This window comes from Meles meles, chromosome 7 (genome assembly GCF_922984935.1).
Source record: "Meles meles chromosome 7, mMelMel3.1 paternal haplotype, whole genome shotgun sequence".
NCBI classification, from domain to species: domain Eukaryota; kingdom Metazoa; phylum Chordata; class Mammalia; order Carnivora; family Mustelidae; genus Meles; species Meles meles.
In genome coordinates, this window is record NC_060072.1 from 62,012,375 (window position 1) to 62,026,202 (window position 13,828).

Sequence of the window (13,828 nt, forward strand, 5' to 3'; positions counted from 1 at the left end):
AGAATTCATACCCTTATTGACAACATACCCCACATGCACCAAGAAGAAATGAAGCCAAGTAAATGCCTGCTGTGTTTAAATATATTGAGAGATCTGTACCTTTGTGGAAGATAGAGGATGAATATATAGGAAGCCAAACAACCAAACAAGCAAAACTGAGGCAAATATTCCATGAGGGGAAAAAAAAGTTGCATCAGAAAAGAAATGTAATCACACTACATGATGGAGCTAATATTTGAATAGTCCTATGAGAATAAGTACTGAATAATGATTTAACGAAAAATTACATCATTATATTCGAAGGATGGGTAGCAAGGTGAAGAGAAGCAGAATAGGCCACCCACAATATGCCATTTTCATATATTAACCGTGTTGAGTTGTGGGCATTTGAGAAAACAGCTAATGCAGGGAAAGGTTTTTTCTGAGTTCTCCTTATTTGCTGAAAGACAGATTCTTTTTTTCAAGATTTACTTATTTATTTAGGAGAGAAAGAGAAAGAGCAGGGAGAGGAGAAGAGGGAGAGTGGAACTAGCAGATTCCCTGTTGAGTAGGGAGCCTGAGAAGGGGCTCAGGGCTCAATGTAGGGCTCGATCCCAGGACCCTGAGATCATGACCTGAGCAGAAATCAAGAGTCAGATGCTTAACCAACAGAGCCACCCAGATGCCCAGAAAGACTCTTTATTTTTTTTTTAATATTTTATTTATTTGACAGAGAGAAATCACAACTAAGCAGAGAGGCAGTTAGAGAGAGAGGAGGAAGCAGGCTCCCTGCGGAGCAGAGAACCCGATGCCGGGCTCGATCCCAGGACCCTGAGATCATGACCTGAGCCGAAGGCAGAGGCTTTAACCCACTGAGCCACCCAGGCGCCCCCAGAAAGACTGTTTAAAAGAAGCTCAGTTGTCAGGGCACCTGAGTGGCTCAGTCCGTTAAGTGTCTGCTTTCAACTCAGGTCATGATCCAGGGTCCTGGGGTCAAGACCTGAGTGAGGCTCCCTGCTCAGTGAGGAGTCTGCTTCTCCCTTTACCCTTCCCCTCAGCCCCCACCCCACTCCCTTATTCTCCCTCTTTCTCAAATAAATAAAATCTTAAAAAAAAAAAAATGGAACTCAATTGTCATAAATCCCTTCCCTGGGAAGTTTCTTCAGCAAGGAAAGATTGAATCTCATCACAATGATGGAGGATAGTCAAAAGAAAGGCAAGCAGGAACAAGGGACCCTGTCCTAAGAGGAAAACTACCCTTAAAAGGAAAAAGACCCCATCCTGTTATTCTAGGCTTTACTCAGTGCTCCAGCTTTAAGTGTTCCTACTAGGAGGACTTACAATGTATATGTGACAGAAAAGAAGGGAATGGCCTTTGACATCCCAACCCAGGCCCCCCCAACAGCCAGTGGGATAGTTAAACAAAGACCATGATCTGTGGCCTATAGCTGGTTGGCCTTTGGGCAGGACAGCCACTTGCCTTCTTAATCCCCAAGGCTACAAAACACTACCCTGGAATAAGCCCTCTACCCTGAGCCAAATGAGCAACTACCTGATAGATGAGTGTGTAGACAAAAACATGATTGGGGGGTGCCTGGGTGGCTCAGTGTGTTAAAGCCTCTGCCTTCGGCTCAGGTCATGATCCCAGGGTCCTGGGATCGAGCCCCACATCGGGCTCTCTGCTCCGCGGGGAGCCTGCTTCCTCCTCTCTCTCTGCCTGCCTCTCTGCCTAGTTGTGATTTCTCTCTGTCAAATAAATAAAATACTTTAAAAAAAAAACCCTGATTGGGTGACAGGCACATGGAGGGTTAATCAGATTAAAAGAGCCCATAAAACCAAATGGGCAATCTTCTCTGGTCCCCTCCCTCTTTGGGACTTTGTGCTACTGCTCAATAAACTTTGCTCTGGTGTCCACCACTCTTTGTCTGGTCTACCTCTTCATTCTTAGAAGCAGCAGGACCAAGAACCAGGGGCGCTAAAGAAAAAGAAATCCTGCAACAACAGGAGAGAAGATGAAAAGTGGTCATTACCCCCACCCAGACAAACGTTGTTACACACTATCATACCTATTATCTATTCTTCTAAGGCTCATTCACCTTTCCTAAAAGTCACTTTATTCTCCCCTTTCAATATAGGGGTCCTACTCCCTACTCAAGAATTCACAAAGGTAAAGGTAAAGGGAAAATCCTGTTTCTCCCCTACAAAGACAAAATGTGAGAGAGATGGAGTAAGAAAGCTAAATTCTCACCCTCCATATAAAGACGTTAATAGATAATACCTAGCGTTGAACAATTAGGAACTAACAATGTAAACATTACTAAAAGAGTTAAAATTGATTGCCTCTGGCCTGGCTGGTTCAGTCAGTAGAACATGCAACTTTTAACCTTGGGGTTGTGAGTTCAAGCCCCACGTTGGGTGTAGCGATTACTTTAAAAATAAAAATAAAAAATCTTTGGGGCACCTGGCTGGCTTACTTGGTGGAGCATGTGACTTTTGACCTCGGGTTGTAAGTTCAAAACCCATGCTGGGTGTAGAGATAATTTAAAAATAAAATCTTAAAAAAAAAAATCGGTTGCCCCTTTGCAAGAGGGGTAAAGAGAGGTAAGGGAGGAACTTTTTGTTATTGTTATAAACCTTATAAAAGCATTTGACCTTTTAAATTATTCTGGTATTAGTTTGATAAAAAATAGAATAAAATCAAGTTAAAAAAATGAAATACTAAGTTTAGTGAGTGTTTCTAAATTTCTTCTAACAGATCATTTCTGCCTTACTCTGTGTTCTGGCACTTAAAGCAGGACAAAAGGCTTCTTGAGGCTTCCCATCTTGTCTTGATAGCAGTTCTCTGTCCCCCTCAGAATGCCTCAAACCCTGAGACTCTGGGCTTTGAGTTCAAAGGGACAGATGGGAAGGAGTCACTGGAGAGGCTTTATCCTAATTCTTCCATCAGATTTTGGCAGAGTGTTGTTTTCTCTATGATAATTTCCACGGAAACAAATTCTCTCAATCATCTACAAGTTTCTAGTGTGCAAAAGGTTGTCATGCCTTTCTTTCCTATGTTTCAATATCCTCAGACATGAGGTCTTTGGGTATCAGGCTTTCTTTATTCAATCATTTGTTCAAAAACAAATGTATAGTGAGGCCCTACTGTGTGCCAGACACTTACTATTGAGTTTCTTAAGATTATTTTTTTCTCTGTGCATGGTTTCCATATGTAGGAATTAAGATGTTTCAAAGTTCTTTATAATCATTGCCTCTTTATGTGTTAATTAGAAAAGGCAAACTTCTGTGGTGTAATGATTAATTAAAATGAGGATAAACTATATTATGTTAAGAAAAGAAAAGCTCCAAGATTTATTTTCTAAATTAGATCAGGTCAGTTTGAATTTTTCTCTTACCCAACTTGTCAGTAGGCTTTTCTTGTCACAGAGAAAAATGGTAACATTTATCTAAAAGGGCTATCTACCTCCTGCTGATGCTTTATGAGAAAACAGACTTCGTTTCCTCTCAAAAGAGAAAAGAATAGGGGCGCCTGGGTGGTTCAGAGGGTTAAGTCTCTGCCTTTGGCTCAGGTCATGATCTCACGGTTCTGGGATTGAGCCCCACGTTGGGCTCTCTGCTCAGCAGGGAGCCTGCTTCCCTCTCTCTCTCTCTCTCTCTCTCTGCCTGCCTCTCTGCCTACTTGTAATCTCTGTCTGTCAAATAAATAAATAAAATCTTTAAAAAAAAAAAGAGAGAGAGAGAGAGAGAAAAGAATACTTACAAGGTAAAATAGTATTTTGAAGTACTAATCAACATATCCTTTCTCCATCCCTCTCCACCCTCCACTCAAACCCAGGCAATTTAACATAGGTCCACCACTGCCCAAAAAGAGAGTGATTATGGCAGATTATGAAGGAAAAAAATTTAAAATCCTTTAGCATAACTAGTGTAATATTATAGACTTGTTAGTTTAAGGTACAACTTAGTTTCCAGGTATGGACTGAATGTTTGTCTTCTCAAAATTCATATGTCAAAGCCCTAATGTAATATTTGGAGGTGGGAGCTCTGGGAGGCAATTAGATGATGAAAGTAGAACTTCTATGATGTAATTAGTGTCCATATAAGAAGACAAAGAGCTCTAGCCCTTTCTCTCTGCTCTCTCTGTTCTCCATCACAGGAGAATGCAACAAGAAGACATCAATCTACAAGCCAGGAAGAGATATCTCACCAGACACGGAATCTGCTAGTGCCTTGATCTCAGACTTCCCAGCCCCCAGAACTGTGTAAAATAAATATTCATTGTTGAAGACACATGGTCTGGTATTTTTTTTTTTAAGATTTGTTTATTTATTTGAGAGAGAGAGAAAGAGAGCGCTTAAGTGGGAGGAGCAGAGGGGGAGGGAGAAAGAATCCCAAGCAGACTCCATGTGGAGCCTGGAGTCCAACCCAAGGCTTAAAATCCCACCACCCTGAGATCATGACCTGAGCTCACACCAAGAGTTGGTGCTCAACCTACTGTACCACCCAGGTGCCCCATAGTATTTTTGTTATAGCAGCCAAACTGACTAAGAGATTACCCAAATCAGGAATTAAAACCCAGGAGCAATCCATTCTTAGCACGCAAATCAAGGAGCTGACACTCCAGAAACAGAGATGAATATGTGCCTTCTACTATCTGTATCTTCGTAAATTCCAGAAGCTTTTCTTTTCTTAGACTTATTTACTTATTTGAGAGAGAGAAAGAAAGCCTGTGAGCATGGGGGGTGGGGGCAGGCTGAGGGAGAGAATCTCAAGCAGACTCCCCTGCTGAGCATGGTGCCCGATAACACTACCCTGAGATCGAAATCAAGAGCTGGACCCTCCACAGATTGAGCAACCCAGGAGCACCCAGTAGCTTTCTAATTAGCAAAATGAATTTTAGAATTAGGGTCTCCTTGTGGAAATGAATAAACTCAAGATACATTGTATAATAGAATATGAAAATCTAACCAGGCCTACTACCTGTACCCTTAGGGAGACCGTCTGAGGCTTGCCCCACAGATGAACCTGTGTGTAGTCCTTGAGCCAGAGGACTTCTTGTGGTCTGATGCTCACTCTAAGAACACAGTATTCTGCCTCTGGATATTTTTTCACCCGCTTCAAGTAAACATTTCATGTGAAGAGGTAGTCGGAGCACTCCAAAAGACCAGAGAGCTAGGACTTCATCAATCTTGGAGTTTGTATAAATGTCTTCAAGCTTGCTTGTTAATAAATGTTCTTTTAATCAGGTCTGTACTTGTGGCATGATTTATGAAGAGCAAAGCAATCTTGCGATGGTTACTATTATTTACTAAAATAATCTAAAGCCGTATACACCCGAACAGGCTTCGACTTACAACCCCCACAAAAGGTACGAGGTTTGTTGACAGAGAGTGAAGATGCCTGAAAGAATTTCAATTTCATGACAAGGGAGGAGTGCAGCGTGAGGAGGTGTGGGCCATATAACTGGGGATGAATAGGAACGTGAACATCTCGACAGAAGCCACCATAAATGATGACTACATCCGGAAACCATACATGAGGATTACAGCAAATAACAGCATGGACAACTACTGACTAAGACCCAGATACTGCTTCATTCCCTGGAGCCATGAGTCTACTTACATGCATGCAATCAGGGAATTGTCGGAGTTAAAACTTGCAGTGACTGAGTTGGCCAGGAATTGACTAAAATTGTGGTTACAGCCACCAGGAAGAATAGGGTCTCTAAATAAATATTAAATTGGAATTTAGGGGGGAAAATCTAAAAACTTTTCTTTCTTGCACGTCTGAGTTTGGGATTTGGAGAAATTCATATTCACCATGTGTCACATGAGGAAGAACAATTCTGAGTCCCTCTCAATTTTTCTCTACCGAATTTTTTCTTTTAAGTCTTGATGCCTCTGTTACATTTTCTCTTCTAGTACACTCAAGAGTGAGCCCATTGTGCCCCCGGACTCTCCTTAGTGATCCAAAGTCTGGTTTAAAGTCCAAGAGGGGGATGTTCATGTCTTGCTGAAATGCAAATCAGAGAAAAGAAAGACACCATTTTAAGTATGTAGGTATGTATCTTAGCTTGGGCTTCTATAAAAAATACTATAGATTGGGGGCACCTGGGTGGCTCAGTGGGTTAAAGCCTCTGCCTTCAGCTCAGGTCATGATCCCAGGGTCCTGGGATCGAGCCCCACATTGGGCTCTCTGCTCCGTGGAGAGCCTGCTTCCTCCTCTCTCTCTGCCTACCTCTCTGCCTACTTGTGATCTCTGTCTGTCAAATAAATAAATAAAATCTTTAAAAAAAATGCTATAGATTGAATGGGTAAATGACATTTATTTCTCAAAGAAAACTGGGAAGTCTTCACTCAAGGGGTCAGCGGATTTGGTATCTGGCAAGACCCAGCTTCCTGGCCTATAGGCAGCCACCTTCTTCTATATCCTCACGTGGTAGAGAGAGATCATCTCCCTCACATCTCTTCTTCTAAGGGCACTAATCCTATGGTGGGGGAGGACCTCAACCCTCATGACCTAATTGCCTCCCATTTCTAAATACCATCACATGGGGAATTAGGAATTCAACATATGAATTTGGGGAGACACGAGCATTCAATCTAGAACAGTACATACTGCAGAGGCTGGCTGGGAAGCAGCATGAGGAAAAATTACTTCCTGAGAGAAGTGGACAGAATCATCTTACCTTCAGCAAACACTTAACCATAAACCAGACATTGTGTTAGAAGAGCACTGGTTTCACCAAGATGAATAAAATATTTTCTGATATCAAATAAGGAGACAGACTATACAATTGCTAAGTGCCGTGATGGGGTTACTGAGTATAGATTCAGTGCTGGGGAAGGCGAGATCCCAGCTCTGACTGGGGCGTCCGAAAAGCCTTCAGAAGAGATAACCTTCCAACTGGGTCTTAAATTTCCCCAGTAGAGAGTGCACTTTCCAGTCAGCACTAACAGCATAGGCCAAGGCAAAAATGAATGAAAAAGCATGGAGGGCTGGAGAATGATAAGTCCAGGGCCTAAGAAGTATATGAGTGGACTAGCAAGGCATTATGCTAGAAGGATCAAATGTGGCCAGATGGAATCTCATGAATGCGTTTCTGAAGAGATTGGACTTTTTGAGACCAACCAGGGCAGCCAACGGGCCTACACGTTCCAAAGAGGTATCCTAATGGAAGCACGGAGTGGGCCAAAAGGCTAAAACTCCAACCTGCTCCACTCTGCCTTGTATCTTTTATATCTCTTTTATGTTTTTGATTTGACAGTAGGACCCAGCTGTTATTTTTAAGTTTTAAAATTGCTCATATAACCCACTTAAAGTCATCAAAGATCTTTGGTTAGGGAAGTTGAAGGACCATATTTACACTTCAGAACACTGATTCTGGCTCCAGGGCAGGAGAAAAGATAGAGAATGGAGACATGAAAGGCAGCAAGGCAATTAGTTGGATTTTCACATCCTATAGCGGAGATGACCAAGGGTCCAAACCAAGGTAGTGATAGCAGTAATGTGCATGGAAGCAGGAAGAAGGAACAGATTCTAGCGACATTTTGAAAAGTGGATGAACAATCATTTATCATTCCTACTACACACATGGTTGTTTTTGACAGTGTTTGACGGGGCAGAGCAGGCAAGAAACTGCACTCCACCCTCCCTCCCTTATTGGATCGATATAATTTCAGTTGCTCTACTTCGACTCCAAGGTATTAGTATGACAATGAGGTAAGATAAGAGCTCTTGCTGCATTCCAAAGTTCTAGGCTTTTGAGGACATTATGGCTTGTTGGTTAACGTGACTTTGTGTAAAACTACACTGGATGTAATGGCTTATGGATCATGGAAAAAGTTACCAATACAGAGTATTCATTTGATTTATCAATTCCAGAAAACTGATGTGGTAGTCTGTCATCTCTTTTCTCTTTTCATTTTCCACAAATAACATCTCTCCCATCTCTAAAAACAGAAATTTGGAAAAATGGATTTAATAATATATAAAGCAATCCATAAATCTGGTTCATTTTATTATCGTTGTTATGCTACACTCTTTGATGTAACATCCTGTGATCCAATGCTTTGGTAAGACTGATCCTTGCAGGGATGGCTCGGTGGCTCAGTGGTTAAGCATCTGCCTTCTGCTCAGGTCCTGATCCTAGGATCCTGGGATCGAGCTCCGCATCAGGCTCCCTGCTCGGCAGGAAGCCTGCTTCTCCCTCTCTCACTCCCCTTGCTTGTGTTCCCTCTCTCGCTGTGTCTCTTTCTGTCAAATAAATAAATAAAATCCTTCAAAAAAAAAAAAAAAAACTGATCCTTGCAATGGGCTGGCCTTGAAACAGGCGGAATAGACTACTGGCTCTATTGTGATTTAAGACATGATGATAAGATGGTCAGTCCTTATGTATCCAAACATTCAGTAACTATTCACTAAACACCTACTTTGCCAAAGGCCTTATGATAGGTAGGCACAGCAGAATGCAGCATGGATGTGGTCTTAGTCTAGGAGAGCTTTCAGCCAGTGGGGAAGACAAACAGTAAACCATAAACTGCAGACTTAATTATTTGATCACTGTTTTTGGTAACTGCTTTGAATAGGAAAGAAAAGTTACAAGAGAATCTAGGACAGGGGACCTCATATGGTCCCCACCTCCACTTCCTCCACAAGGAAGTGACTTCTGGCTTGCGAGCCAAAGAGCAGGAGGCTCCTGCAGAGAAATAGGGAAGAGAAATTTATACCGAGTAGACAGTATAAAGCAGGAGCATGTGTGTGGAACAGCTGGGAAAACCCACCATGGCTGGAGGGCAGAACTCAACAGGGAGAATGGTTTAGATATACAGATTTGTAGGCCGTGTTGAGGTTTGGTTTTAGCCTAAAGGCCAAAGGAGCCCCTTTCCTGGAATTTAAACAGAGGGTGAAATTATCAGATAATTTTTTAAAGACTCCTCCAACTATTTGGATAAAAACAGATTGCAATGGGGCAGAAGTGGATTTAGGGAAACCATGTAAGTAGCTCTGGTCGGAAACTTCCCGAAGTTTCTCGGTTGCAGACCCTGATGCCAACAAGCTGAGTTCTGGTGAACACTGTATCCAGAGCAGTTTGCATAGAGACTCTCGTCGAGGTTGAGACACGCTCGTCAGCAGGGTCTAGAATCTATGGTGTTGTTAGCTTTGATGACCTGTGCCTGGCGTTGTCCCCCACCACGAGGCCACGGCCTCCCCAGATCACAGCTGTGTTGGCCTGGACCACGTGCCTGCTACCTGTTCAGGGTTTTCTTTTTTTCCTCATTTGCTACACAAGACTGAAGCCTGTTCCTGAAACCTGCCTCTGACCTCTGCTGAGCTTCACCATTCCCTGAATTCTGCAGGTGTTTACCAACAGTGGATTGGCCTCCGAGGACAGTGCCATCTTCCCAAACAGGGCCCTTTTCTTCCAGCTGCTTCCAGCTCAGCTGTGGATTCCCTCACCGGTTTCAGCTCTGCCCTCCATTGAGGTCCTCAGCCAGTCCCTCCCTCCCCTCTCCAAAAGTGCCACTCTGGTGAGACTGCCAGGTTATGAAAATAGACTGCAAGAAGTAGCTTCCCGGGGTGAGGTATCTATCAAGATCTTCCCTTTGGCAGAAGAGAGCTTAGTTCTTATTCTTACGAGATAGCAAGGTAAGTTTTTTTTTTTTTTTTAAACAATTCCACTCAAAGTACTGTGCTGGTGTTGCGCAGGCTTTCCTGCATATCGTTATCAAAAAGATCAGGATTGTGTTTTAGGGCAATGAGTATCGTCCACTTTGCAAACTCAGATGTTTCTTCAAAAATGTTTAAGTGCTAAGCTTTGTTTGCTTTTAACTGGCCTGCGTGTCTAACTCCCATGTTTCCCTGGATTCCTGCAGTAAAAAATGATACACCTCAGTGAAAAAAGATATTGGGATGGGAAAAGAAATGTAATGAGTCAAGGAGCTACTGGCATTTAATCTCTAGCAAGTGTGCTGTTAGATTTAATAAGCATTTCTGGGTATTCGGTGGGTTTTTTTTTTCCTTTCTTTACGACAAGGCCTCTAAGCACATGAGCAAAATTTAAATGAAAATATGAAACATAATCCTAGCAGAAGACAACAAATAATTCTCCATCCTTATGCTTTCTATACCCCTCAAAGGAAAGAGAGAGAAAAGTTTTCTCTGATTTGCTAGGATACATTTCTTGTTCTTTTGTTTTCTTTTCTCCTTTTTCAACCCAGGCAGGAGAGGTCCTTCCATAGAAATTAACTAGCATCTCCTTTCCTAAGACTGAAATCTGAAACACATACATAGGCTTCAAGATAACATTTGTTTAATCTGTGTCTGTGGTTCCTTTTTTAAACACCTTTTCCTAAAAATAAAATTCTCAGTGTGACCAGAACAAACACAGACTGTGTGAAAGATGTTTCTGCCAAGTTGTGAGATTGATGTGAATTAAAGTAGCTGAAATGTAAGCCCATGTTATTGTAATCTGGAGTGTTAACGCGTGCCCTTCATCTGAGAAATGCAAAATATTTTCAAAACAAGCATCTGGTGACACTCAGCAGGGTCATATCCGTACAGCTCTCTAGAGGAGGTAATTTGTCCTGCAGAGACTTTGGGATATTTTGCTAAAATACTGACCTTTTACTTCTCAATGCAGCCCAGAATTCGTAATTCTTTGATGAACTTGTTTCATGTTTTATTCTGGTAATCTGATTGCTCCCCAAAATTCTAAAGAATCTTGTTATCTTTTTTTTTAAGATTTTTTTATTTGTTTATTTGACAGACAGAGATCACAGGCAGGCAGAGAGGCAGCCAGAGAGAGAGGAGGGGAAGCAGGCTCCCTGCTGAGCAGAGAGCCCGATGTGGGGCTTGATCCCAGGACCCTGGGATCATGACCTGAGCCGAAGGCAGAGGCTTTAACCCACTGAGCCACCCAGGCACCCCAAGAATCTTATTATCTTTAAAGCTGGAGAGGATAGTAAAATGATGGACCTGAATGAATGGTGGGCTTCAGGTGTTTTGACTGAATAGCCTTTCAGGCTGGTTTGGAGTCTCCACTGGTACTGCTAACCATGGGCCTTAGTACCTTGTACCCTGTCCTCAAATCTGGGCTCTTCTGTATCCTTTCCCCCATGTACTCTTAGAGCACATATTTCATAACCTGTAGATTAGTTTAATTTTTCTGCAATGATGAAAACATCAAAGAGTTTCAGACACTTGAGCTCCCAGCTCTACTGAAGCAGAAATAAGTAAGCCCCAAAAGGAAAGGTGAGTAGGAGCCTCCAAGAGAGCCAATGGCAAAGTCTCTGTGGGAACTGTGGAAGAACAATGTCATTTCTGCTCACCAGATATGTGAGCACAGAAGAAGGGAGACAAAATCTGAGGCTGGTCAAAAACAAGTAGCAGACGCTTTGACTTCTATCGAAATTGGTCAGAAGGTGAACCAACTCTTCTTTTCAAATTATTTCCAAGAGAGCCTCCCACTTAACACTAGACCCTTCGTTCAGGTGGTCTTTTGTCTTCTATTCCTTTTATTTCCTTTGGGGTTTTCCTGTTTGTTTCATCTTTTTACATAGATGCTTAACTTATGGGTCCCATTATTTCTCAAACTTCAACTCAGTGACTTGTTCGGTTTCTTTGTATTCAGTAGGAAATTCGTAGGCATCTGATATCTCCTACTACATCTTTAAAACCAATATCAATAGTAGGATTTAGTTACATTCTTTTTTTTTTTTTTTTTTGATATTGTTCTCCATCCAACTACATTTCCCTCTGTTATTCTGAGCTAGCTCAAATCTCTGACTCATCTTTCACTGCATGTTGCCTACCTCCACCAAAGGTAAAAAGAAGACCCATCTTGGGATGCCTGGGGGGCTCAGTCAGTTAAGTCACTGCCTTCAGCTCAGGTCATGATCCCGGGGTCCTGGGATTGAGTCCCGCTTCAGGCTCCTTGCTTGGCAGGGAGCCTGCTTCTCTCTCTGCCTCTGCCAGCCACTCTGCCTTCTTGTGTGCTCATTCTCTCTCTCTCTCTCTCTCTGACAAATAAATAAAACTCTTAAAAAAAAAAAAAAAAAAAGAAGACCCATCTCTGAAAGTGGGGGGTATGTTTAAAAGTTCTCTGTTGGGGGGCGCTTGGGGGCTCAGTCAGTTGAATGTCTGACTTCAGTTCAAGTCATGATCTCAGAGCCCTGGGATCCACTGGCTTCCCGCTCCATGCTCAGCCGGGAGTCTGCTCCCCCATCTCCCTCCACCTCTGCTCCATCCCCCCACTCATTCTCCTTCTCTCTCTCTCTCTGTCTCTCTCTTTCTCAAATAAATAAATAAAATCTTAAAAAAAAAAAAGCTCTCCATGAGCCCAATTTCTGTGGATTCATAGTCCAAACATCGATACATAAATGAAAGCTGAATCTCATAAATACTGGAGAACATAGTTGATGAAGGGCAATATGTTCTTGTGTGCTTAATTATCTTTATGATTAACAGAAAAACGCCTGACTTTCACAGGACAGAAACAATTTTAGTTCATCAAAACAAAGGAAGATTAAGTTTTTGTGCAACCAAATGTTTTCTGGCCTAAAGGAAGACCCGTTAAAGAAAAGAACACAAAAATCACACATATGAAATGAGAAACCCAAGGGAGTTTATGTGTGGAAAGAGAAAATACAAAATACAGAAAATACACGATACAGAGAAATAGCATATTTTATTAATTGCCTGACAAATCTCTCTAATAAACTTTTTCCTTTTTTTGCTTCTATTCTGAAAAAAATATACAAAACTATTTGTAACACAAGAGGAATTAAAATATGGTTTTAAGTTGTTGCCACTTTGTATGGAACCGCATGAAGCATAATCAAATTACTCTTATACAACATCGACCAACTTGATGAATATGTGTAGGTATTTTGCCATCCAAGCACTTTTTTTTCAGTCTGTACAGCTGCATTGTTGGCCAATTTGTGTACAATTTCATCTGGAACTGCACAACGATCTAAGGACAAGATAGGGCAGATACTCTATGAGGTGATCTGACGTATTGGAAGACAGGAAGCAGGATGTCAAGGGGCCCATTCTCTGTTTATAGTATTTCTAAAGTCTGTGACTTATAAACACAGGAATTCTTGGACCAACTTTTATTTTGTGTGATACTCAACCAAAAAAGGAAAAAATATGATACATTTATAATTATACACTCTGCATTAATAAATGTATTCCTGACGGGAGGGAGCAACCATTTCGATTAGGTAATAATGTGAAGTAGGTGCTCTGGTTACAATTCTACACTTCTGATGTTTAGAAGTGTTTGCCACTGACTAGCTTCTGGCTTCTTGTTTTTAAACCCCTTTCCTCTTCCATTACCCACCTACTTCAGCGCCTGGCATTATAGGGCACATTCGTATCACAATATGACTTCTGATCCTGTGTCTTTATGTCCTGATGCCAGGTGGGCAGGAGAAGTTTCCCGGAAGCAATTCCTTCAAAGGGATGACTAATTATAAAGGGAAGTGACTGTCATTACTGCATTCCCAAATGCCTGACACCCCAGGAAATGGGAGGGAATGTCTGCATGGAGATAGGAGACTTAACCAATTATAAATAAAAGTTTGCGAATTTTACAAACCATCTGACTATGTGAACACATTACTGGGGTCACTCCCAGGACCTTGAAAGGGACGCGCAAGGAAGAGCCTCCTTTGGCTTCACAGTTAAGTCACTGCAATCTCTAACTTCATTGATCTTTTAAAGCAGAGCAGTTAGACTTCCGGTCTCTGGCACAGTGCAGCTTAGAAGGTGCCACTCCATCCCAACAACAAGTAAAAAACTAAACAAGCTGAAAAAATCAGCAAGTCTTCTTACATTTATC